Source organism: Rhinolophus sinicus, chromosome 15, assembly GCF_057876585.1.
Source record: "Rhinolophus sinicus isolate RSI-liver-muscle chromosome 15, RSI-T2T, whole genome shotgun sequence".
Lineage (NCBI taxonomy): Eukaryota > Metazoa > Chordata > Mammalia > Chiroptera > Rhinolophidae > Rhinolophus > Rhinolophus sinicus.
This window is the reverse complement of record NC_142515.1, coordinates 78914161-78929994: the sequence shown is the minus strand read 5'-3', so window position 1 is coordinate 78929994 and position 15834 is coordinate 78914161. Positions and strand designations below refer to the sequence as shown.

Genomic DNA, 15834 nt, shown 5'->3' with positions numbered 1-15834 from the left:
CGATATTTACATATTACTTAGTAACATTTTATTCATTTTACATTCTGTCTGGAACTGTTTTTTGTACAAATGAATAAAGCTCTCCTATTAAAAGGCAGAGATTTGGAGATTGGTTCTAAATAAGATAAACAATGAGATGCAGATAAGAAAGGATGCATCTAAAAATCATTAAAAGCAAGTAACAAATTAAAAGTAAAAAAAATGGATAAAGGTTTATCAGTAAAATGCAGATCAAAAGCACACTATATGGCAATGTTAATATCAGAAAAAATAAAAATCAAGGTAAACTACATTAAGTAAGGGTGAGAATGGTTTCAATTAACCTTCCAATGGGTTGCTTTGAGTTTGATTCTTACTCTCCTTGTCTATTTCACCCACTTCTCTAAACACATCATCCTTGCTTAAATGATGTTGTGTATATCTTCTTTAAATTCCTGGAGAGACTAAATCAGCCTTTCTCTAAAAGTTCCTTCTGTGTTTTCCTTCTCCTCTGGCTCTTCCTCCTCCTCTGGCTTTTCCTAAGGCTTCGCTCTTCCTAAGGTTTCACTCTCATTTTCTGGTTTTTCTTCAATTTGACAGCGTTTCATCTTGTGTCTCTCTTCCTTTCCTCCTTCTTTCCTTTTTCTCTGCTAATTTCTCATTGAATACAATTACTTCAGTATTGATCCAATCAGTTTTTTCCTCATCTTTTCTAGCTTTGCTCACTGCTATGGACAACAGACCTGCAAAATTCCAGCATATTGGCTCTCTCCTTTCCCCGGCCTCAGGGCCCACGGTCACACTGCAGGAGGAAGTTGGTACTCAGGCGAGAACAAGGACCAGACTCAACCATCATTTATTTTTAAATGTATAATCAGCTTTCCTTTAACGTTCATAAATGTAACATCGGTCCTTTTTCTCCTTAAACTCATATCTCTATTCCATCTCCCTCACATAATTTTGTGCTAATGGAATATATTTTATACGTGAAAGTCTATCAGTGAAAATATTATACCAACTTAGAAGGTAAGAAAATAAAGACATAACATTAGTGAATAAAAAATAAACCAAGAGAAAAAAAAGTGTGGGGGGTGGGAGATGAAGGTAAGGGGGATCAAATATATGGTGATGGAAGGTGAACTGACTCTGGGTGATGAACACACAATGGGATTTATAGATGATGTAATACAGAATTCTACACCTGAAATCTATGTAATTTTACTAACAATTGTCACCCCAATAAATTTAATAAAACAAAATTAAAAAAAATAAATTAAAAAAAAAAGTAAGGAGATTTCTGTTTCCAGGAAGAGGGAGTAGACATACTTTTCTTTATTCTTTCCACTAAATACAACTCAAAGCCCTGGATATTGTATATAAAACAAGCATAAGAAGAGTAGAAAGGAAAAAAAAAGACTGCCCAGAAAGCACAGGACCCACAGAATGACACGGTGAGTTCCTTGGGGGTATCTTATGTGCCTCATATATCCCAGACTTGGAGCTGAAAAAGCTGGCAAATTGGAAATACCAACAGACATATATAAAAAGAAGCCTCAACAAAAGCCTCTCCAGCCAAAACAACCAGGAAAGGGGAAGATTAGCAAGGCAGAAAACTTTTAGAAAATAACTTCTTCACTCTATTCAAACACCACGGGACAGGTGGGGGGAGGAGACGTGTGGCTCTACTCCAATCATGCCAGCAAAGGCCGAGTAAGGAGGAGCCTAGACCTCCATCCTTGTAAGACTATAATAAGGTAGCCCAAACCCCTCCCTGCTAGGATGGTTTCAGAGATGGCCAAGCAGGGAGCCAAGACTTTAATCTTTGCCAGCCAGTAACAAGCCAACCCCCTGCGGTGTCAGTGGAGACCACATGGGGAGCTGGAACTCCTGAATTCCTAACCCCACCAAGCAGTAATGAGGACCCCCACCATGTGTCAACAGAGCACACTGTTTTGGGGAACTTACACTTCTACTTCCATCTGGCAGAAGCAGATCTGCTGCAAGAGTGGTGTCACATTAATCCAGCTAAAAGAGTTTTAAATAAGATACGGTCTCATAACATAACACAAAAATGTCCAGATGTCAATCAAAAGTCACTTCTTATACCAAGAACCAGAAAGATCCCAAACTAAATGAAAAAAAGAATCAATAGATGCCAAGACCAAAGTGACAGAGTTGCTAGAATTATCTGACAAAGATTTCAAGGCAGTCATGATAAGAACACTTCAGTAAGCAATTATGAAAACAAAACAGAAAACTTCAGTAAAGAACTATAAAGCCTCAGCAAAGAAATAAAATATATAATGCATAATCAAATAAAACTGAGAAATACAATAACAAAAAAAAAGCGCAGCAGATGGGATTAACAGAAGAATAGAAGGGGGAAAGAATAAGTGAACTGAAACATAAAACAATAGAAATGATTCAATCTGAACAACAGAGATTATAGACTAAAAACAAAAACATGAATGAAAGATCTAATATGTGTTATCAGAGTTTAGGAAGGAGAGGAGAAAGAAGATAGGACCAAAACATACTCAAAGAAATAATGGCTGAAAACTTCAAATTTGGCAAAAAAAAAAAGCAAACAAACAAACAAAACTACAGATTCAAGAATCTGCACAACTTTCATACAGGATAAGCCCAAAGAAATTGATGTCAAAACATCATAATAAACTTTGAAAGGCAATCTCTCACTCAGAAATGACAACTTAACTACATGGGAAAACAACTCAAAATAAAAATAAAGGGATGAAAAAATATATGCCGTGTAAATATTTTAATCAAATGAAAGCATGAGTACATTAGGAGCATATTATTAGCACATATAGTTGACTTCAGAGCAAAGAAAAGTACTAGGGACAGAGAGTGACATTACATAATGATAGAAGGGCCAATTCTCTAAGAAGATACAACAATCCTAAATGTGTATGCACCAAACACCTGAGATGAAAAACATGTGAAGCAAAAATTTATAAACCTAAAAGAAGAAACACACATCGACAATTACAGTTGGAGATTTCAACACTCCTGTGTCAACAATTGGTAGACCACCAGACAGAAAATCATCAAGAACATAAAATAGCACCACCATTACTCAACAGGATTTACTTGATATTCATACAACACTCCACTCAATAATAGAATACTCTTTTTTTTTTCAAGTGTCTATGGAACATATACCAAGAGAGACCACATCCTGGGTTATAAAAAAAAAATATTCAGGTAATTAAAAAGAAATCATACAGGGTGTATTTTCAGACCACAGTGGAATCAAACTACAAATCAGTAACAGAAAGGTAATACGAAAATTTCCAAACACGCGGTGACTACACAACACACTTCTAAATAATCAATGGGCTAAAAAGGAAGTCACAAGGAAAATTTAAAAAATACATTAATGAATACAAATTCAGCATATAAAAATTTGTAAGAGGCAGCTAAAGCACTGCTGAGAGAAAAATTTATAGCATTAAATGTTATACTAGTAAGAGGAAAGTCTCAATCAAAAATCTATTCTCCATTTGAGATTACATGTATATTAAACTTTTTTATATGCCCCACAGCTCTTGGAGGCCCTGATGTGTTTTGCTCATTTTTATTTTTCTCTTCTGTTTCAGTTTGGGTGTTTCTATTGACCTATGTTTAAATAAACTAATTCATTCCTGAGCTATGTCAAATCCACTGGTGAGCCCATCAGAGCCATTTTTATCTGTTAACAGGGTTTTTTAAATTATTTCTAGCACTTAACATTAGTGTCTTTCTTATAGTTTCCATCTTTCTACTGAAATTCCCTATCTTTTAAATCCCATTGTCATCTTTTTTTCACTAGAGATTTTCACATATTAATCAAAGTTATGTCAAACTCCCTGCCTGATAGTTTCAACACCTGGGCCATCTCTGAGCCTAGTTCTATTATTTTGTCTTGACAGCAAATTGCTGTTTCTTGCTTTTTTGTGCATCTTATTGAATTTATTGAATTCCACACATCTTGGGTAGATGTGTAGAGACTGAGGTAAATGGTATTTAGACTTGGAAAGCTGCATGCCTTTTTTATTTTGCTACGCTACATTGAGGAGTGAGTCAATTTGATCAAGAGTTGAACCAGGCTTGAGTTTTGCTATTGCTTTGGTACCTTCCACTGTACCATTTGCTTCAACTTCCTTTAACGGGCAGGGATGGACCAGGGTTTCCAGTGGGTTTTTTTTAATGTGTTTTTGTTTGTTTGTTTGTTTATGCTATCATCTCAACTCTCAGCCTTCCCTGTCACCCGCACCATACAGGGGTTCTGTCTTTATTCTCTTTTCTAAACCAGTGCCAGTGCTTACTACCCAGAGGTGGGGAGGCAAGGTGCTTCTCTATGGTTTTGGTCAAGCCTCATTCTGAGGCAAGCCCTGTGCTTATGTCTCTAAAATGCGGCTTTCTCATGCTCTTGTTCCCCATTACAGCCAAACTCTGCCTCAACTATTTGGTAGATCTTCATTTGCAACAGAGTTTCCTGCCTGTGGCCCCAAAATAGGAAAAAATATATATAACCCTACTTTGTGAGTGTAAGGTCCTGGCACCAGGATTTTTCCCTGCCTTTTCCTCCAAGATAGAGGGTCTGGGGGGTGGGAGGAGTTGTGTGTTTGTTTGCTTTTTCTTTTACCTTTTTTACCCAGCAGTGTGGGTCTTCCCTATTCCTTGGAAAAGACAGCATTTGATTTTTCCCCAACTCCATCAGGTTAAATCTTTTGTGCCATTTAAGAGAATGTTCTGGTAGGGGCTTCATGCTTCAACCCCGCCCCTCCCCCCGCCCCCCACCCCCCAGACATCTTCACTCCCCTCCTCCAGGACTGCACTGCTGAGGGAGTCTCTCAGCTCTCACTCCTTGCTTCTAATTTTCTCACGAGCACCCACTGGAGGTCTGTGGAGAAGAAACTGCAAGTGGATGCGAACCCCATTTGTGTCTATGATGCCCAAGGTATTAATCCTCTCACTTGGCCTTTAGCAATTCATTAAAAAGTTTATCTGCATTCTCACAGCTTATATAGCACCCAACATCTCTTCCTCCACGCTCTGCGCACGCAAGCCAATGCTTATCTCTCCTTGGAGCAGTCGGCCTGTCTTTGGATTTCCAGTTGGATTCCCTGTGACATCAGCTCTCTGACAAGCTCAAAAAAAGTTACGGTTTTGTAATTTATCTGTTTGTGTTTCTTTTTCTTATTTCGTAAGGTAGGAGCACCCTTTCTAACTTTTTACACCCTAAGCAGAAGCAAAAGCCTCAGAGTTTTCAATTTATGATTGATATACATCAAATGTAAGTCACTAATCACATAATTCCTTCCACAGAACTTTGTCTTTCTTTTTTCCTGGTGTTCTGAATTATTTTGACCTTTCAAATAAAATCTTCCTGCAAATTGCTGGTAAGTCAGGACATCTCAATTTCTGGTTTTTCAAAACCAAAATTTCAATATTTTGTTTGTGATAAGGTTATTTTAACTATTTGTTTCCTTCAGTTACTTTGGAATTTTAATTTAAGTTCTTAATTTATCTTAAGTTGAGAAATTAATAAGAATTTAACAGTATTCACGCTTACCTTTGAAATTGTATTTGCTAGTCATAAAATTAAAGCTGTTATATTACTTGATGAATTTGCAAGTGAATAGTCAATATGTTAAAGTTTTAAAATCTGGAAGATTATATTCAGAGGCATATAAATAAAATCACTAGCTGTTTAAATATAATGATCATGTACAAAATGGCAGAATTTTGGTTAGAAAACTAGCCTGAATTAAGGAAAATTTTTAATATATACTGATTGCTATTTCACTAGTCTATGAGCAGCTTTATGTTTCGCTGGCCAATTTCATCAGTAACATATCAATCTTACCTTAATTGATTTTAAGAAAAGCATATGTCACCAGTAATCAAAATTGAATATTCTTATAAAGCTGTTAAATCATTTATTTTAAAGCTATCAAAACATTCCTGGTAGGACTATAATTGATATATTCATCAAATGGGATATTCGACAAATTAGACTTTAATTTGTTTTTTGTGAATTGATTTGTGAACTGCATATTAGGCTAATTGTCCATTTTGGAAAATTGAATATTGACCAATTTACCTGCTCTCACTGAAGTTTCAAACAGTAGAAAAACCTAAGCATCCATCAATGGGGGCACACTAGCCACAAAGAGCTCAAGTGTCTGAAAGAGAAAGATGCGGTTTCAAACAGACAGGAACAAATCTTTATAGATAAGGAACAAAGCAAGTTACTGCCATTTGCATAATTCAGTGATTCTAAAGGTGTGATCCCCAGACCAGCACCATCAGCATCACCTAGGAACTTGTTAGAAAGGCAAATTCTCACATCTCAGTCTTAAAACTTTGCAAATTAGAAACTGGGGGTGGGGGGTGGGGGGGGGAATGGAGGGATGTACATTTAAGCAAACTGTGTTTTCACAAGCCCTCCAGGTGATTGCGAGGCATGCTAAACTTAGAGAATCACTGATACCAGTATCATTAAAAGGGAGACAGTGCACATATGCATGCACACAGATACACACACAATGACAAACACATACACTGTTATACACAGATGCATACACATCACTCTAAATGCACAGACAGGCCTCTTTAACTATACAGGAACCTGTGAGAGTTATTCTTTCTGGCAAGAGAACAGAAGCACTAGAAGCCCAGTGCTTAGGGTGTAAAAAGTTAGATGAAAAAGATTACTTTTGATATAACCTTGTGTACTATTAGAATTTGTTTCCTACTTCTTTGACAAGAATAGGTTTAAAAAGAAATCTTCAGATTTAAAGCTGGAGAAATGTTCCCCGCTATTGTTCACGCAGATTTTTTTTCCATTAAATTTCCAGGTGGAAATGAAGGAAAATTAGAATTAAAGCAAGTAAAAGAGAAAGCATTTTTAAATATTTTCTGCCCCTTTCATATAATAAACATATTAAGTTTGAGAAAAGGTCGCAGGTTACTGTCCAGGTAACTATTTCACTGTTAGGAACTTGAAACAACTGAAATATCAAATAGTGATTTTAATTACTTGTCATGCTATAACCTTACTAAAGGTATCTCCACATGACATTTTAGAAATATCTACACAAGGCAGAAAATTATTTGTACAATATAACTAAGTGGGTGTCTACAGACCACAACTTTAAATGGAATACAAGGTATTATATGCATAATTCATCTCCATCCCCTTCTAGTCAACTTGGCAATAACCTTAAAAGAAGCTTATAGACATGAACTTATATTACGTCTCTGAAGGCAAAAGGTTGCAGTTGTGTTTTTCATTCTATAAGGTTTTCTGAATTTGTATGTAAAATATTTCAAAATGTTTAAAATATAGTCTACCAACATATCTAAAGCAATCCAGATAATGAACTAATTAGTACCACCATAACAAATATACATATTCATGTTATATTATATTAGTATTTCCAGAGTTCAGTATAATTTTCTTTTTGAGATGGGAATATAATTCTAATTTTTTCAGGCCACAAATTTATATGTGAGGAAACAACTAAAAAAAAAAAAAAAAATACAAGTCTTTGTGATTGTTCTAGGTTATAAGTCCTAACTATAAAAGTCCTGTGGTGATTTTAAAAATATGTCCACATTTTTATTTTGTATTTATCCCTTCAAGAGATGAAATTTAACTCTTTCCCCTTGAGTGAAACATGGCAGAACTGATGTTATGTCATTTCTGATAATAGGTTATAAAAAGCCTGTAGCTTCCATTTTATGTACGAAAAATCTTTCTTAGATCTTTCACTCTTGGGGAATTTAGCTGTCATGTAGTAAGAACATTCAGGCAGCTTACAGAAAGCCCTGCATGGTGACGAACTGAGATTTCCAGCCAACAGCCAGCAAAGAATTGCAACTTTCCAACAGCAAGTGAGTGAATTTGGAAGTAGATCCCACCCACACTCATCCCCAGTCATGTTTTCAGATGACAGCAGCCCTGGCCAATAGTTGACTCCAACAAAAGAGACCCTGATCCAGAACCATCCAACGAAGGATGGTTCTAACTTTAAAATTCCTGACTCACAGAATCTGAGGTAATAAATATTTATCCTTTTAAGATGATAAACTTTAGAGTAATTTGCTATGTAGATATAGATAACTAATGCATGTCCTAAAAACTATTATCTGCTCAGTATAGTGGACATGCATTTTGTATTTCCCCATCATCCTTTGCTTTGTGGAATCACTCCTTCCGCACTCTAAATAATTCTGCACAATCCATGACATTCCTGGTATGGCTGTCTTATATGCCCTCCTTGGCATAGACCAGACCAGGAAGTCAGAGTATGCCATAGCTTAACCATAGTGAGTGATTCAGAGTTACACATGCAAGTTAAACGGGGCCAATCAGAATCACCTCAAATAGTGTTACCAGAGTTATTAGAAAGATGTTCAGCCTTCCTCTTAGATCATCACTCTAAGTTTCACATAATACTAAAATTGCCATCTTTTCACTCTTTGGAAAGAAGTTTTCTAAAAATAGAGCCAAGCTGATATAAGAAAGCCAGCAAACACAAGATGGAAAGCGAATGTGTGTTTTTATCACACTGTTTAAACCTCTGGAGTCTATTATCAACATTTTACTTTCCACGTAGGTGAGCTTTTTCATATTTCAGCTATTTCAGGAGTTCAGTTGGATTTCTATTTCTGAATGAGTCAACTGAATGAGTCCTAATAAATGACAAATTTTGTAAACTCAAAATACACCTAAGACTTATGCTTCTGGCTGTGATGAAATAATAGGAAACAGTTTTACCCTGTCACCATAAACAATTTAAAATGAACAAAAAATATGAAACAAGTTTTCAGACATTGGACAAAAATCATCTCAGGACAGTGGTCCTTGAGAAAGAGGAAACAAGTGAAATGGGGCCTAAAACTGCTCCAGCCTACTGTCTGCAGAGTTTCTAGGCTTCAAGACAGAACAGCTGAAACCAAACAGACTCTGGAAGTCTTCCTGAATTGAGACAGAGTTGAGAATTTGGGGATCCCAAAGCAGCTAGAATTCCTAGTGCAGAGTAACAGTCAGGAGAGTGCTGAAGAGAGAGAGTGGGAGGGAGAGAGAGAGAGAGAGAGAGAGAATTCTGAAAATATGCAAGGAATTTCTCTTGAGTCTTCAGCTGAGTGCTTTTTAGCACATGCATGTGAAATAACTACCTGAGGCTAGTGAAGCAATTCCAGAGATCATGGTGGGCTGGAAATAATTTATCCTCCTAACAGCTAGGGTGTAGAAATCTCTCAATTCATGAGGCAACGGGTTATGTACTTGGAAAAGGATTATCTCAATAGTGGAGCCAAATTAGCTCCAGGCTAAAGGTAACTCTGCTGTTTTCAAGGAACTTAGATGAGTCACAGAACAAACTTCAAAAAATGTGTAGAGGAATACAAAAATGCTAGAACTAGACAACATAAAATTCATTAAATCACCCTGACAATTTCATTCAACACTGTACTGGCAATCCTAGCCAGTGCATAAAAGAAGAAAATTTTTGAAAACACAGATGGAGGGGTCAGGGAGAAAATTATTTTTATTCTCAGATGACATCATCATCTATCTAGAAAAGGAATCTGCAAAAAAAATCTACTAGAAGTAATAAGAGTAGTTTAGCATGGTTTACAAAATGAGTATACAAAAATCAATTATAGTTTTACAAGCTAGTAATAAGCAATCAGAAACTAAAATTTTTTAAACTATCCCATTTACAGTAGCATGAAAAAAATTAATTTGACAAGTATTTATAATACCTATACACCAAAAATTATAAGACATTGATGAGAGAAAAGCCAAACATGTAAAAAAAAAAAAAAAAAAAGCAAACCATATTCATGGGTCACATCAATTATTGCCAACATATCATTCTTCCTAAATTGATGTATAAATTCAATGCAATCTCTAACAAAATTCCAGCAGGTTTTTAACAGAGAATGACCACCTGACCCTAATATTTATATGTAAATGCATACAACCTGAAAGGCAAAAATGACATTTAAAAGAAAAGAACAAAGTTAGAGGACTTATGCTATCTGATTTCAGGATATATTACAAAACTGCATTAATCAAGGAAGGGCGATATTGGTATAAAAATGGCAAAAGTCCACCAAAAGGTAAATGAATAGACAGACGTATATATCCATGGATTGTATGTATATATCCATACAATGGATTACTGCTCAGCAATAAAAAGAAATAAACTATCAGTATACACAACATCTACAAATCTCAAAATAATTATGCTGAGTGGAAAAAGCCAAAGTAGAGTGCATACAGTATGAATCCATATATATAAAACTCAGAAAAAGTGCAAGCTAATCTATAGTGACAGAAACAGACCAGTGGTTGGTTGCCTTAGGGATAGTGAAGTGTTGGGTGGGAGGTACCAATCACAAGGCACAAGGAAACTTCAGGAAGATGACAGATATATCCGTTATTCTGGTGGTGGAGATGGTTTCACAGATGTCAAAATCCATCAAATTTTATACTTTTTAATACGAACACTTTATGGTATGTCCATTGCCCCTCAATAAATATATGCAAATGCTCTTTCTTCTTCTTTACTGAGACTAAAATATTATATCTATAAGAATACATAAAGTCATTTTACCAAGAACTAGTACAGGTCATGGATGGCAGAATCTTACTGACAAAAACAGTTCTTGCTATACATTTCAATCTGCAGGGCACTTTTTAACCCATGTAAAAACTTCAAACCATAATGATTAAAATGGTCTGTCAGCTCTTTGTTCAGTGGTAACATTTGCATATTCCCATTGATCTTTGAAAGAGCCTTTAGTGGATCACGAATAATGACTATGCTCTAGCCATTGCTGCTTAGCTGAAATACAATTTGGAGGATAAGGAACAAGTCCTTGGCTTGGCAGATCTAATCTCTCTTGAGAAAGGGAGAAAGATTGTTAGTGATAGCAAGTGCCCCCATCCTTAACCCCAAGTCCTGCTGTGAAATTCAGGGGAGGCTCTTCTCTCCTCCAGTATCCTGCATCAACAACTGAGGTTCTTAATAAGCTCTATTGTGCTCACCCTCCCCGCGTCCTTCTCTCTGCATTATCCTAATTAGGAAATGAGTCAAAGAAACTCAACTCTTCTGAGATAACTCTCTAAGAACATAAATATGGAACCAAAATTGTACCTTTCCAAAGGACAGCCTCATTTCATCCTCCTCCTGCAGTGGAACGTACTTAAAGGATAATTCTAACTCTAGAAGTAGAACTTAACAACAGCGAAAAACAAATTTGTGAGAGACCGTAGTATTCCTTAGTTTTCCTTTTTCCCTCTCCTTCACCCCATGGAGGAAAACAGCTAATGCCTGCATTTACATCGCTTACCCTCTCCGGCATTCAACACAAGCATACATATATATGAACACACTCTCAGCTGGGTTAAATATATGTTAAAATCTCTAAAACTTAGGAACTAAACGTTTTTCGAAATGAAGTTCTTCAATTGAGTGTAAATAGCTTGATTTGTTGCTCATTTTAGAAAACAGATTAACTAACATTTACTGAGGACTGTGTATGTGCCAGGCACAGTTCCAAATGCTTCACCTGCGTTATCTCATTTAATCCTCATGAAAACCCTCCATGAGAGGTACTATTATCATCCTTCACTTTACAGAAGTGAAAACAAGGCACAGAAAAGTGAAACAGACGGCTCAGAATCCGAGAACCAAACACACTAAAAAACGACCACAGCCTATGTTGAAACCCTGGCACTCTGACTTCAGAATGCAATTGTCATGCAGGGTGTCATGCGGGGTCTCTGGTCCCACTCCCGACATAAGAACTCAGGACATGGTGAGGCCAAAAAGGAACATCCATGGACCATAGATAGGGGAGTCATACCACTATAGTCTCGCTACTGGCTAGATTGGAGACACAGAAAGCGGGAGCTACACGATCTGCAACCCACCATCCGCTTCTCTGCCAACCAACCTCACTTCCTAACTGCAATCCGCCTCTCTGCAATCCACAATCAGCGCTTGCTAGCTTAGCCTTGGTAGTTATATTAGTGGCTAATGGCTAACTGGTAATAGCTGATGGCCAACTAGTCACAGCTGATGGCTATCTACTACCCGAGCCAGTACCTTTCCACATGAGGCTGAGAGCCTGGAAACTTCACTCTAGGACTCTGTCCCCACAGCAATTCTAAATACTAGATAGCCGCGTCTCCAAGGAAACAAGAAAAAGTGACTAATGTACTCAAAAAGCCCAAACACCATAAATATTGTTAGCCCATGTCGGTTGCTTTGACTTATAAATACAAGGGTAAAATCGCATGTTCCAGGGTTATTTTGTCAAACCAAACTTGAATCTGTGAAGGAATGAAAGCACCTCAGAGTGGGGAGCACTCAGACTTCCTGAGGGGATGTTACCCAACATGGCCACCGAGGAATCAGACACTACACCTACCCTTGCAGGCCAACTCTCCTGAAGCATCTGAGCTGTCCGAAGGCTTTTGCTGTGACCATGGCAACCCTCACTTTCCAGCTGTGTCACACCTGGTTTCCATCATGACAAGAACATTTTCTCCTAGCTAAGGAGCAGTATATCTGCAAGTAATGATTTTGGCAAAATGATTCATCTCCAGGTTGTAACCCAGCTTTTCAGGTGGATCAATTTAAGCTGTTTCTTGGCTGTTCTTCAGGAATGTAAGAAGAGAGGAAGAAAGAGAGAAACTTTCAAAATGATACAAATGGGATTTAATTTTATTTATCTGAAATTCAGTTAAAGCTTACTCTGAGCATATATGTTTTTGGTCCTTCATTTAATCCAATCTGTTAAATCGGGGACAAATATATTATTGTGGGGACAGAACCCCAAAAAGCAGTTTCCAGGCTCTCGGCCTCACATAGACAGGTGCTGGCTCAGGTAGTAAATGGCCATCAACTGTGATTGCATGGCCATCAGCTGTGGCTAGTTGGCCGTCAGCTGTAACCAGTGAGCCATTGGCCACTAATATAACTGCTGTGGCTGTGCTAGCAGAGGAGAGAAGAAGAATGGGGGCTAGCGAGAAGATGGCGGCTGGGCTGGCAAGCGTGGATGGCGGTCTGCGGACAGTGTGGATCCAGCCTCCAGTGAGAGTATAGTGCCGCCAGAGAGAATATAGTGGTATGACTCCCCTACCTATGGCTCCATGGGTGTTCCTTTTTGGCCTCACCATATCCTGCGTTATGTGGGGAGTGGGACCAGAGACCCCGCCTGGCACCCTGCACGACAAATGGCGCAGCGAGCAGGGTCTCCCGCACGACAATTATCATTAAAGTAAAAATAATAAAACATAAATAACTTTAACACCTCTCCTGGCAACAATGTGCCAATTTGAGAGCGGCTGAGAATCCCCCATCAGTTATTTACCAAATAGATTCCAGGGTCCCTCCTCTTTCAAGATCATGATTCTTTATGTACAGAATGGAGCATACAGAGTGATCAGTCTGGAATTTGGGATGACCTTCTATGACAATCCAAATTTGAATACTTTTCCCCTTTTGAAGTTATCAGTTCTTCAGAATCATTACTCTTTCTCAATGTTAACCTATTTTCCTGTTCTTTTATGCAACGTAGGCTACATATCCATTGGCACAAACATTAAGAGCTAATTGCTCAAAAGCCAGGAACGCAATAATGCTGGCTCCCTGCTTTCCCACTCAAAAGAGAAGCTTTCTATACCTCATCATGCTTTACTGTGGGATACTTGTATAGCATTTACAAGTATGTAAAGAATTCAGATCGGCCCAGCAGCCTTAGCGGTCATCTGGTTGCAGAGAAGAAGACAGTAGAGACCCAGACAATGGTGGGAGAATTGACTGAAATCTGGGAATGTTCTTCATAAAGAAGAGAGAAAAGAGATCTAAGAGAGTCCAGGGATGAGGGACTGGGGTGACCTGCCTTTGATTGAGGGTGACCCTCACAATAAGGCAGTATAGCTTAGAAGTAAAGAGCACAGCCAGGGGTGTTTGAATCTCACCTCTCAGCTGTGTGACCTTGGATAATTTACTTCACCTCACTATGCTTCATTTTTCTCATATGTAACAAGCGGATAGTAGCAGAATTTACCTCACAGAGCTATTGTGAGGATAAAATACACTAGTAAATGAAAAGTGCTGAGTGGCATACCTGGAACTATAGAAGTGATAGCTATTGTGACTATTACAATTGAAAAGAAGGAATAGGAAAACTTCAAACACCAAAACTTGTTCAAAAGCATCACCGAAGTCTCACCTCCCATGCTCGTCTAAGTCAGAGTCTCCCAAAGAGCCCCAACAGCTGCAGACACTCTTCCTCAGAGGTTTGAACTTTGAAAACAACCAGGGGGAGTTAAAGAGCCATTCTGAGCAGTGGGGAACACACAGATTGTGTAGTGATGAGAGATCCAAACACCACACACTCCAGAAGCTTTGGGTTTGTCTCCTATGCCACCGTGGAGGTAGTGGGTGCAGTCATGAAGGCAAGGCCACACAATGAAATGGGAAGAGTTCTGAGACCAAAGAGGTTTGTCTCAAGAGAAGATTCTCAAAGACCTGGTGCCCACTTCAGTGTGAAAAAAATTTTTGTTCCTTGTATTAAAGAAGACACTGAAGAACATCACCTAAGAGATTTTGAACAATATGGAAAAATTGAAGTGATTGAAATCATGACTGACCAAGGCGGTGGCGAGAAGAGAGGTTTTGCTTTTGTGAACTTTGACGACCATGACTGTAGACAAGACTGTCATTCAGAAACACCATCCTGTGAATGGTCACAACTGTGAAGTAGGAAAAGCCCTATCTAAGCAGGAGATGGTTAGTGCTTCATCCAGCCAGAGGTCGAAGTGGTTCTGGAAACTTCAGTTGTGGTGGAGGAGGTGGTTTTGATGGGAAGGACAACTTTGGTCGTGGAGGAAACTTCTGTGGTCGAGGCGGCTTTAATGGCAGTCGTGATGGTGGAGGATAGTTTGGCAGTGGGGTTGGCGACAATGGATTTGGTAATGAGGGAAGCAATTTTGGAGGTGGCAAAAGCGACAATGATTTTGGCGGTTACAATTCATCTTCAAATTTTGGACCCATGAAAGGAGGAACTTTGGAGGTAGAAGCTCTGGGCCCTAAGGCAGAGGCCAATACTTTGCCAAACCATGAAACCAAGGTGGCTGTGGCAGTTGCAGCCACGTTACCAGCTGTGGCAGTGGCAGGTTTTAATTACTGCCAGCAAACAAAGCTGAATATGAGGGGGAGAGTCAGAAATGTGACAGGGAAGCTATAGGTTATAACAGATTTGTGAACTCAGCCAAGCACAGTGGTGGCAGGGCCGAGCTGCTACAAAGAAGACAAGTTTTACACAATACTCATGTGTATGGGCAAAAAAAAAATTGAGGACTGTATTTGTGACTAATTATATAACAGGTTATTTTAGTTTCTGTTGTGTGGAAAACGTAAAGCATTACAACAAAGGGTTTTAATGTAGATTTTTTTTTTGCACCCATGCTGTTGATTGCTAAATGTAATCGTCTAATCATGATGCTGAATAAATGCATCTTTAAAAAAATAAAGCAATATGTGAAATAGTTACTTGGTAGAGATCACCTGCACTCCAAAAATGCAGGAGTGAGGGGGGAACTATCCTCAAACTCTGCAGGCTGTAGTCCACAGTGATTGTAAGTTGGTGGCCTGGAGGAAGTCAGCAGTAGTGGTGGCTTAAGATAAGATTTTCTATGACAGCGTCCAACACAAGAAAGAGTGCTGGAGTTCAAGATGGTGGGCCCTGAAAAACTGTTTTAATGATTCAAAGAGTAGGTCTAGTGATGATAAAGACACAGATAATTAAATATGAATA

The 15834-nt window shown here is 38.3% G+C and overlaps 2 pseudogenes; one reads left to right on the top strand and one right to left on the bottom strand.

The window, feature by feature from the left end:
- Nucleotides 1–287: 287 nt before the first annotated feature.
- Nucleotides 288–587, bottom strand: LOC109436696 (transcription elongation factor A protein-like 9; annotated as a pseudogene).
- Nucleotides 588–10098: 9511 nt separating this feature from the next.
- LOC109436685 (heterogeneous nuclear ribonucleoprotein A1 pseudogene) lies at nt 10099–15200 on the top strand (annotated as a pseudogene).
- The last annotated feature ends 634 nt before the right edge of the window (nt 15201–15834 follow it).